Below are 12,515 nucleotides of genomic sequence, written 5' to 3' on the forward strand. Positions count from 1 at the left end.
TTTCTATAGAATTCACTTTTCTGTATTTTAATTGCTCATGTTCATAGTTCACTTCTAATTATGCTTGTAAAATGCCAGATTCCTGAACTGTCATTTTTCAATCATTATTTACATTATCATACAGTCAAGTGTAACTGGTATGATTATAAAATGAGATTGCAACTGTGGTCTCCTTACAACCAGTGTCTTTCAAAAAGAATGGTCTGGAGTTGGATCAATTTTTAGAATAAAAATGTCTCATCTGAGTCATGTGATTAGGTTATCTACTGACTGATCTGGCACAGTACATCACCGTATAAAAATCTATTTATAAACTAATCTTTGTGAAATCAATAAAAAAATCACTGAAAACTAATTTTTAATTTGAAAGTAACAATTGCATTGATTTGTAGTACGAAATTTATCATTTCCAGTGTCAAGTTAAAAATCTACTGCTCATATTTGACAACAGTACTGAGTTTCATATTTTTGTTAAATTTTATGCATCGTTCAATGACAAAATAGAAATTGATTTTACAGAGAAAATTAGTAATTGAATTGTATCATGTAAAGATTTCATAAAACTTCACAATGTTATTTTCAGAAATTTGAATTTTTGGTGCATTTTCAAAATTGTGCCAATTGAGGCAAATATTCTGAACAAGCAATCTATATTTTTTAACAGATTATGGCTTAAAAACATTATTTTATAAAATATTTACATATATTATACAAGTTAAAAGAGTTTTCAAGGACATTATGTTGTTAAACCTTTCATTTCTACTCTCATCCTTTCCTGAACACATACATAATAAGCATATTGCAAACTATACAGAGTTACACCGAGACATGTTCAATTGTAGCAAGAATTGTTTACATAGTGTTTCCAGAACATTCTATTTGAAAGACCATGTTATAACTGACAAGCAAACTGTATTCAAACTGTAATAGTGCTACATCTTAGATAACAAATATTATATGTTTAAATAATGATATTACATTATTTCTGCAGCTCTTTGAAATTATTCTTACTTGTGCATAATATTTAAGTACTGTGATTTTCATTGCCAAATCACATTTAAAAACCATTATCTTAATGTTTTTATAAAAGTTATGAATATGTTGATCTCTTCTATTATGCTCTAGTCAAAGTTTTACTCTGTGTTCTCAGTGCTCTGTCATGGACAGCTTATGTTTGTATACATTTCCACTTATTTGGTGTTAATATTATTCATTCATCTCTATTTTAATTAATAACATTGTTTATATGTTAAATGAAAAAAAATATCGTACATTTGTGAAAGAGATTAAATAGTTATTTGAGATTTGATATATATGTCTTCATTAAATATTTAATTATTTCAAATGACAAACACTTAAGAAACAAAATAAACAATCATTATATTTAATTATCTTCAAAACCTTTTCATATTTTTTGTTAACTCTTTTCATCAGTGTTTATTGATGACATTTGACAGCTATGTTACAAGGGAGAATTGCTTTAATCACACAATTATTTATCTTGATCTATTTTGTTAAATGTTATGTTAATATCTCAAATATCACACTTCCTTATTTGTGTGTACATTAATACATTATTAATTTTGTAACTGCTTTTTGTTGTTGTTTTTAACACTGTTCGACTTTATTCAACTACTTCTCTATATTCTTGATTTCTTCTTTAGCATTCTAGACACCATTTATATCATATTGAAAATATACTTAAACTACTACTTAACAATGCTAAATCATTAGGTATAGAATGCTTGTTTCTGAGTTGTCATTTTTCAGTAGTTATTTTTTTGAATTTGTACCCACTTAATATTACAAAAGCAGCACAACATTTCACAATGGATCAGAACACATATTTTGCAAAAACACACACAATAAATGGTAGAAAATTATCTTTCAACTTTTTTTGTTTTAAGAATTCATACAAATTGTTTTTCTCAGACATCTCTTATAATTTTCAGCTTTATGTTTAAATTGAAATTGAAGTAGTCTTAATAATACAACTGTTAAATTAATTGCTCATCCAATCATTCATGGTGTAAATACTGTAAATCTTGTTTTCTATTATAATTGTTATTTGTTCTAGTTTATATAGTTGTTTTTGCATTGTTTTATTTTTTCTTTAGCATTCACTTTTCTGTATTTAATTGCTCATGTTCATAGATCACTGCTCATTGATAAATGTTATTATGCTTGTAAAATGCCAGATCTCTAAATTGTCGTCTTTCAATCATTATTTACATTATCATACAGTCAGGTGTACCTTGTATGAATTCTTAATACTAAAAGGAGCTTGCAACTGACATTTTAACCTATGCATAATATTAAAGTACTGTGATATTTGTAGGGACTTTTAAGTAAGTTTCCATATAGACAAGCAAAAGTAAACCTCTGTTCAATAGAATTTCTTTCAACTTATCATGATTTTATGATCTCAACCATTATGTTCTAGTCAGAGTTAAACTACCGTATGTTTTCTTGATGCTCTGTCTTTGACAGCTTTTGTTTATATATTTTATCACCAATAAACATGTTTATTTCCTTCATTTATTGTTTGGTTTCTGTACACTCCATTTTCACTATGGTTTCGTTTTCATATGCTGCTAAAATAACATTCCTGAACGCTATTAACACCCCTTGGCCCATATCATTTCTTCATGTGTAAATATGAAAAATCAGCAGCAATTCATAGGAGGCACAATAGTGTAATTCTTAGTATTCAACTCACAAAGGCCCCAGGATGATACATTTTAGAATGACATGGGTAAAGTCAGAATAATGATGAATTGAGCACACTGTTATTAAGTGAACACCTGGAAAACACTGCAAATTATGACATAAATCATTACAAAACATGCATGATACCAAAACTGAATGATTCATTTAATTCCAAAAATCACTCAGCCAGTAATGCCAATATGTTCTTTTTCAATAGAAAATGGTTCTGTAAAAATATAATTAAACTAAAAGGCATTGACTGTTATATCTTTTAGTTTTTCCTCAATAGCCATAATGTCTCCCCAGTTGCATGTCCGTCGCATTCAGTGCTTTCAGCACTTTGATTTTGTTTGTTTACTTGGCCCTGTATGTAGTGTGCAAAGGTAAAACCGGGCTATAACAAGAGCGTGTGACTATGTTAACACCTGGTTTTGGTCCCGTTATAACATGGGCAAAAGGGGGAAAAATAGCCGATTTTATGCTATAATAGTATTTAAAGGTCAGTTTATATCAAATTATTAGATATTCATGATTTGGTCATTTCTTAGAGGCTAAATAAAATCAACATTGTCGATCATCACTATACCAAACTTAATAAAAATGTTTCATGGAAAGTCAAACAGACAGTGTGACAATGTTGGTTGAATTATAATAGCAACATTTAAAGCATTGTTATATGAATTATGGATTGTACTTTCAAGCTAATTGAAATTTGTTCTTTTTATGGGAACAATAATTGTTCAAATATCATGACAAAATTATGCAAGATTCAGTTTTCATATCCTTTATATACAGTAGAACTTCTATGAGTCGAACTTCGATTAGTCGATTTTCTCAATGTGTCGAAGAAAAATGAAAGTCCCGACTTTTCCCGCTATATTTTCCTTATAAAAACCTATTTATGAGTCGAGATTTTATGTGTCGAATTTTTCGATGTGTCGAAGTTTTTTCGTGGTCCGTATAAAGTAAATCTAGTGCAATTTACCACAAATAAGTCGAAGTCGTTCAATCATTTTGACACCTTTGATCTCGAGACATTTTTCACACCTTATCTGGCTGCGAAGACGATTTCCAATCAACTTGTGTGACAGGTGTTGATCACACAGTCGTGTGTACAAACAGCCTTTGTTTGGGATAAAATGTGTGATAAAATACTTTACTTAAAATCGTTTCTATTTTAATTGCCGTAGTGGTATTTGAAAGTAAACAGTAAGAACTACTTTCATTTGAAAACATCCTTGACCCGGTGTCGCGTGAGAATATCAAGCGAAATATTTACTATAAGCCAGTTTAGTTATGGCCCTTTCGTATTGTTACGCCTTTTGTAACTCTGTTGTATACGTCAACTGGTAGTCCAAATAATTAGCCGGGAAAACATTATTTAACATGCTATATTTATCATTGTAAGATGTAAATATCAGATTAATGATGGAAAAGCATGAAAATGGTTTCGTTATACATCTTATAATTAGGACTAGTCACGGGTCGAAATTTTGTCATGGAATTGAGAGCGATTCATGAGTCGAAGTCCCGATGTGTCGAAGTTTTTACGCAAGTCCCTTCAACTTCGACTTACCGAAGTTATACTGTATCAATTATTCTAACCAACATTATAATGCTTTTTCTGCACTAACTCATCCAATTACATCAGTTTTAATCGTCCCCTGATAGTAATTAAATAAGAATTATAATCTTATACTAAGCTGTAATTTATTGCCCTTGGGGAAATTTAATGAATTGATGCTTGGAAATGAAATTCAAAATCGCAACAATAATTTACCTTAAATCAGCTTATATTTTACTATTCTATGATCTTATTTACTGTCACAAAAACATTATAATCATTATTTGAAATTGCAAATAATTTCAAAATTTATGACAGAAAATTATGTACACAAAATGATTTGTGTTTGATGTTCCTATGTAAAATGTTTATGAAGAGGCTCGTTAATTTTAATTGAATTATATCAGTAATTGAATGATAATTAGTGTTTTAAGAACAGGCATATTTGCCATGATTAAATATTAACTGGCATTATATTACTATATAGTTGCAGTGATTTTGAATCACATTAGTAAGTCATGAACAGGTTTTATAGTGACTGTGATAAAATTTTGTATTCAAGAAAGGGTACATTTCCTGTGATAAAGTCATGGTCTCCATAAAATGGAAATTAAGTAAAATCAAACCATATCAATTTTCTAAGTACATTAAGGGAGGTAACTGTGGAGCTTTGTAGTCTAATAAAAAAGTGCATTATAATATGGAGACATTGATTAGATATAAAATACATCTAACTTGCTAAAAAAAGGTTAACTGTTTGGACAAACAAGCATACTTTCAAATTCTTTAAAGAAAATATAAAAATCTACAATTAGTCATTATAAAAATCAATACCAAAGTTTACTTAAACAAAAACTGCTCTACTAACAACAAATGGGGTGAAAATTTTCTCTGAAATAAACTCTAATGTCTCCATATTACTGTTATGACGTAAATGACACCTCCGAGATAAATAAATAGAAACGCAAAGAGAGGATTGCCTAGAATGCAGAAATAACCAATACCATCATATATAATCACCCATAATTATACAGCATTTGAAATTTATTTCTCATAATTGTACAGCTATAATCAGTTAACTGTGATCAATTTTATCTTGCAACACCAATGTTACTTTGAAGTATCTTAAATTGTTAAACAGAGGGTGAAAATGTAGGAAAGGGCAATAAAGTATTGTTTAGCAATATTGACCCGAGACTCGTTAATTTTCGGGAGAGTTTTCATTAATTTCTGTTTTTTGTCGGCAGACCAAACAAATAATGGTAGCGAAATTTCAGACCCTGATACGCTTATTTGCATATACCAAAAGTAGTCTGAACTCCTCGAAGCGGTTACTTCCTTTTATATCTACACTGACGCCAAAAAACTAAGGGGAGATCAATGCGTAAAGATTGTCAAATGACAGGCGCATTAATTTTCAAGCCTAAATCACGGGAAAGAAAAAATAGTTCCCAATTGGTCAAAGATTTCTAATATTGTGCAATTCTTTACAGATATACATGCTTATATTAGGCTCTGACTGAGTGTTAAACAACAGGTTTACCATGAACAAAATATCTCGAAATTAGTAAGGGTTACACACCCTAATTTAGAATAATGTGTTTTTTTTTCAGGCTGTTATCTTATAACTTCCCCGCGATCGAGGGATTAACCCGCTTAGGAAGCAAGAGGTCTGGAGTTCAAATCCCAGTTAAGGCAACTCACGTTTTTTGGTTTTTTTTGCAAATTGTTTAAGCCAAATAAACATTGCAAATTAATCTTATAGCCAATTTACTGCAGTTACAACACTGGAAACAGCATTGGTGGCACTATACAAAAACAAATTTATTTATAATCTCACAACCTTCACCTTTCTGACATTCTGAGACCCAAACAAATTCAGTGCCATCTGTGATTTGATTTTATGATTTACCCTAATGATTTTAGTTCTAGTATAGATCTCGATAATAAATCAATAAATATTGCTGGGTGAATTAGTTAAACCTTTTAAACTGATTTCTTTATTTCTTTAAATTATTTGAAACATGAGTAATAGTGTTTTTCATGTCTAGCATTTTTCTTATACTTCCATAATTTTATAAATACATTTTTTTTTTCATTTCATTAAACTTAACATAGAGATTTGTATACATAACACATTATGGTAAAATTTTGCAAAAAAAATTTAATAGAATTCATACAAGAAAATATACAAAATTTCATTTTATTTAATTGAACCTGCAATCTTCAATTTTAAACTAACTGAAAGTTTAACACTGTGTCACCATGGCTAGTAAGGCAGGTGATATGCATGCTGGTTATTTTAAGTTAACAATTATACTGTTGTACTATACATTAAAATCTGTATGGTTTACTTCAGAATTCCATAATTACCAAAAAAGTCATTGAATATTCACATGCCTCAGGTCAATATTGACAAACAATTTCACCCAGAAAATATTCAAAGCATAATGATATGTAGAATCTATTTCATCTTAACAATGATAAATGATGCTTTTCCTTTTTTTCTTTTATTTTCTTTAATATCCTTTTACCTATCATGATGGCCCTAAAGTTCTGGCTAAACAAATTTTCAACAGGAATTTCCTGAATAACAGAAAAGCTAATTTGTAGTAATGTCAAATTTTGTTACTCACACAGACAGACGAAGGCTACTTTTACAGACAATTAATAAAATACAGGAACTATAACTTCAGACAAATAATCTAACAAAATGTCAACTTAAAATCATCAATTAATTTTACATTATACTTCCCTGTCTGTCTGCAGCCTATCAGTAATACATGCAACATGATACCCCTTTATAATAGAAATCTTACACATCCTTTTTGAGTCATTTAATAGCATTATAGAGTAATTAATTTCTCCATCAAATATAGATGCATTCTAAACTAGGTATAAAATGATTAAATACATTTTATCTTATTGATACCTTAGTGCTCCCCCTCCCACCCTTGTCTTGATTAATTAAACACTTTCTGGTATGTAATTCCAGTTTTTATTTTCACACAGAAACATTATAGCAAGTGACTAGCAGGAAAGTACTTTATCTGAGCAGACAAAAACAACAATAATGAAAAACAAGTGTATTTTTGTTCATTAAATAAATAAATCAAAATTAAATAAAATAGGATAATCATTTGAACATTGTTTATATGTGCAGAACGATGTACGGACTTGTTTTGTAAATAAGATATTTGGATACATGAATGATAACTATTTACATTCATTGGCTGACCTCATAAGACATTATATCAGAACCATGCCGCCCCCACTTACATTGATCCCCTAAGGTTGAAACACAACAAGCTTTTTAACTCTTACTCTCTCTCTTAACTTACAAACCCATTTAATACTGTCCCTTTCGGTAACACAACCTCCATAGCCACCTCATGATAATGATTAACTGAATATGTTGAATAACAACAAATTTATAATGCCTCCATAACCTGTAAAAGTAATTCACTTTTCTAGAAAGGGCAATAATTCTGTTCACAACTTTTACATTAATCTGTATTGCACATTATTATACACACACAATACATAAAAAATATTAATTATAGAATGCACTATAATTTCTCCCTCTTTGGTGACTTATATCCACAAATTAAAAAAAAAATTTAAAAAAATGAAGTCCTTGAAAAAAAATGTTAAAATTGTTTAAATCACAATTTATGAGCACTTCAATCACAATTAATTATTTATATATATTCATCACTATCATGTATATCCATGCAGATTGTTTAACAAGAAAACACGACTTTAACTACAGCCCGATCACATCATCTGCTTATTACATGTTTATCAATAGAAACCTTTGTAACTCTGAGAATCTTCATTATCTGCACAAACTTTCATCAATATATATACGGATAGTTATACTAGCAGAGTTTCCTCGGCCAATACTAAAATATCCTAAAATAAAATGATCACAGTATATCCAATACTGATTAAATCACTAATTTCACTCAGGTGGTCTTTTAGAAATATTTACAATTAAAAAGATTAATTTCTATTTTGACAACAACTTTCTATAGAAAGATATATTTCTTCAATATATTTGTTTTCTATTATAAAGGAAATGAAGAGTTAAGAAAATATAACTGCAAATCGGCTCTTACTCGGCAGTAATTAGTGTAGCCGCTATTTCATGAAGAAACCAGTGCTGATATTGAAAATTGTGATTGGCATATTTTAATTAGCCAGGTCAGGTGTTTCTAAAAAGGCTGATAACACTGTAGTAATGTGAGGATACATTCAAATTTATTACATAGATAATGCACGTGGAGCTCAGCTCGCAGAGACAAATGTGAACACAGTAACATTTTGATATCCTTTAAACTCTATGAAAAGGTTAATTATTAATTGCTGACTGTTTTATATTTTCTAGAAAAAGTAAGCAAAACATCATTTTGTTTCATATGACAGGAATGAATTGCATTAACAATCCTAGATATTGTTGAAAACTCATTGTTTTACATGCCAGATTAAGTAATTGGACCCCATCCTTGTTTGTACGTGACTGCTGGGGAAAAACAATGTTATGCTTAATTAAAGAGGTGACACTTTCTATATTTTTATCTGATATCGAGTTGTAAGAGCCGATTTGCAGTTATATGGGTAAGAGTTCGATAAGACTCCCTACGGTCGTCTTAATACGAACTCTTACCCATACATATTCAAGACGATCGTTAACAAGACAATCGTAAGAGTACATCTCAAAGTAAAAAGCATCTCAAAATATCAAATTCTTATAGTGATGAACTGAGAAACACTGCCAGTATAACTATCTGAAATTAATATTCTTTTCCTAAATGTCAATTAACACATTGAAAACAAAAGTAGAGAAATATGCTGTCCACATAAGAATTTTGCTGTTGTTTGCAGACATGCTTATTAATCCCAATAAAGCATATTAAATCCTTATTATATTTCACATATCCAGGCTTATAAAATATAACTTAAAGTTTGTAACAACTTCTCTCAAATAACTGAATGTGAAAGTTTTAATCTCGAGAAACGTATAAATACAGTCTGTTACAAACTCCGTAAATAAATGGAAACAATTTTTTGGCTACATAAAAACTGTTCTATGATCAAATCAATATCACCATCGGAGTTTATTGGGAACTCCTAAACAGATTAATTTCCGTTTAAATGACATTCTAAAACATTTAACAATGTGAGAAATTTAAATAACTTCCATTTTTTTCCTTAAAAAACTTTTAAAGAATTTAATGGGTGTGTTAATTTAGTTCTTTTAAATGATCAAAACAGGATGGAATAATTATTTTAATTAAGTGAATTAAGACTCTCACTAAATTATTAATCCAAAGAATTGCAGAACAAGGAACATTTATCACATCATTAAATGTCAGTTTTAACATTTAAGTAAATCTATCATTTTAATAATAATCTATATCTGTTACATAAAGATTCTCTCAAACTGACAGTCGACCCTCAAACTGACAGTCGCAGCAACCTTAATTAAAATCCAGGAACACAATCATTCATTTATCCATCAATAATGTATTAATATTTTGGAAATTTTAATAAGTAACCCAAGGCTGGCTTAATTAAACTCCCTAATTTTCTTAATTATACACCTAAAGACCTTGTCACTAAAATAAACCTTCACAAGGAATTAGCCAAAAGATACAGAAAATTAACATCTGCAAAGAATTAACTTAAAAACCTTCCATAAAAATTCCAATGCTTGATGATGATCCCATCATCAATCAATACCAATTTATGGAATTATTTCACAATACATCTTATTTAAAATATTATTTTTCTCCCATTTTGCAGCAGCTAATTTCAACACTTTATTTTTATGCATCCTTTTAAATTATATTCCACAAATTATGAAAGAAATAATACATATTTGCAGCAAAATTCTCCAGAAAACACACAGAGAAAAGAGTAAATAATACAACTGAGGCAGGTAGCAACACAAGTGTTCAAACAGTGTTGCTATAATCCTGGAATTCCAATATACCACAATACTATAGGTATGTTGATGACTAATTCTGTATACACCTATCATACCAATAGCTTATAGTATATTTTACTGAAACAAATCTATGCTTTTTGCTTTTTCTTAGAACTTCAATATAGTATATATATATTATACCCATACCTTGAACTTCTACAACATGCAAACATAACATTGTGATTGTATTGTACATCATGCACACTGGAGGGTGATAAGACCATATATTCACATGTATAGGATATGTTGATACAATCATAATTTTCATTTTCATTTCACATTTTATAAATGTAACCAATGAACCTCACAAGATGTTCCAATAGAAATTATAATTGGATCCAATCATTAATTCAGCTTGTTTTTATTCCCAGAGTCCAAAAAATGCATATCAAATGCATATTGTACCTGGTATAGCCTTGAATTCATTTCTAGAGTTCAAATTATCTACATTTAATAAGTATTGTACTCCATCTAGCTCAGAGTGGTCGGTGGGAAAGCGCAATTGACTGTTCTTAGTGCTTACATGAAACAATAGTCTGGATAATGTAGAATTATCTAAGCTTAAAAAGGACACAATTCTGATGATGCAAGCAAAATTTTAACCCAAGTGTTAGTGACACCATGAACACCAATGCCACAGTAAGAAGAATAGCTGTACTATTTTTGGAATAGTTGAGCTAAAAAGACATTGCCAGTGATCCAATATAATTATCAAGAATGATTATCAATAAGAACGTTTTTGAGAAATGTGTATATGAGTGTAGTGCACATCATGTAGACATTATACATGTATGTAACAATTTCAATATCAACCACAATTCATCCTGTATCAACTTTATATTAGCCAAGAAAAGTATGCAAATCTGGGAGTGCTTTTCTATAAGATTCTACATGAAAACTTTTAAAGAGCAGAATTAATAACATATACACCCACACTGAGATGTCTGGTAACAGTTTTTCCTCTGTCAGTAAAGTTCTGTGTTTTCCTAAACCTAGCCTTGCTGTCTCAATAAATAACTGTAACAATGATGGAGTTGTATCAATTTAAAAAACCCACTATAAATTGCTACAAACAGTCTAAAATGTCCTATCTTTCTCTGAATTTCTTCTTTCCCTGACACACTAATTCCAACAATGATATCTGATCCCTTTAAATGAAAAATAAAGAAAAGTTCAGGAAATTAGAAACAGTCAATGAACTGAATTGTGCTTTTTCACAAAAGAACATTATTTTCTTAAAGTACATAAAATTAAAGAAAAAATAGATCATGTTGTTTTTTTTAATTAAATAAAAATTTAATTAAAATTATGCAGCAGTTTAACAAATACCTTTTTTATAATGGGGGCTGGGGTAATCCATTCTATTGTTACTCTAATTCAATAGCTAAGAAGATTAATTCATGGAGGTCTATAAATTGTGATATTACACCAATTATTTGAGACCCAGAATAGCCTGCAATGATTCAGTTGCATCTAAAATCAATTTTCAAATTTACCCAGTGGCAATGGTGCCAATAATCGCAATAAATTCTTATTCCACTGAAAGAACCAAAAGAATTAAAAGAACTACAAGATGAAAATCTTGGCAATAGAGCTGAAAATAACAAGTGTCTGAAGGTTCATGGGTAATTAGAAAACCTATATAACAGTAATCTGTGGTAGGTCTATCAGATCTGCTGCTAGCTGCTGTTCAAATCATTAATAATACTGAAACAATGCTATCTCTATTTGTACATGCCAAGTATTATATAGCTTATTACCCACTTAAATCCTTGTACTGCATCTCTGCAATTATGTTCCTTTGGGATCATAGATAATTCCAGTATCTTTTAGAGCTTCTTTAGTTGGTGTTGGAGGCATGAGAGATTTTACATTCTATTGGGTCGGAATATTTTCTTGTTCAAGTCTTCCTTTCTCTTTCTAGATATAAACAATGCCAGGAAAATTGGAAACAATAATCAAAACTGTTGATATCAACTCCTTTAAAATCATCTTTTTTTTTCTTTTGGTTGGGTTTTATGTTGCATCTAGATTGTAAAGGTCATAATTATAGCATACTTTTCATCTGTACTGGTGGAGGAAGACCTCATGCCCCTCCTAGATTGTTTCAGGCATGAACGAACCCCTGACTTAGCTGAATGCCTTCCTCCCTAAGTCTTCAACTTAGAATCAAAAGTCCTTGGCAGGATTTCAACAAACAGTCACCGTGGTGAGGGACATGTATAAAACTTCAAAATATGTACTGAATGA

This window comes from Ruditapes philippinarum, unplaced genomic scaffold (assembly GCF_026571515.1).
Source record: "Ruditapes philippinarum isolate M1 unplaced genomic scaffold, ASM2657151v2 ctg11930_1_1_1_1, whole genome shotgun sequence".
Lineage (NCBI taxonomy): Eukaryota > Metazoa > Mollusca > Bivalvia > Venerida > Veneridae > Ruditapes > Ruditapes philippinarum.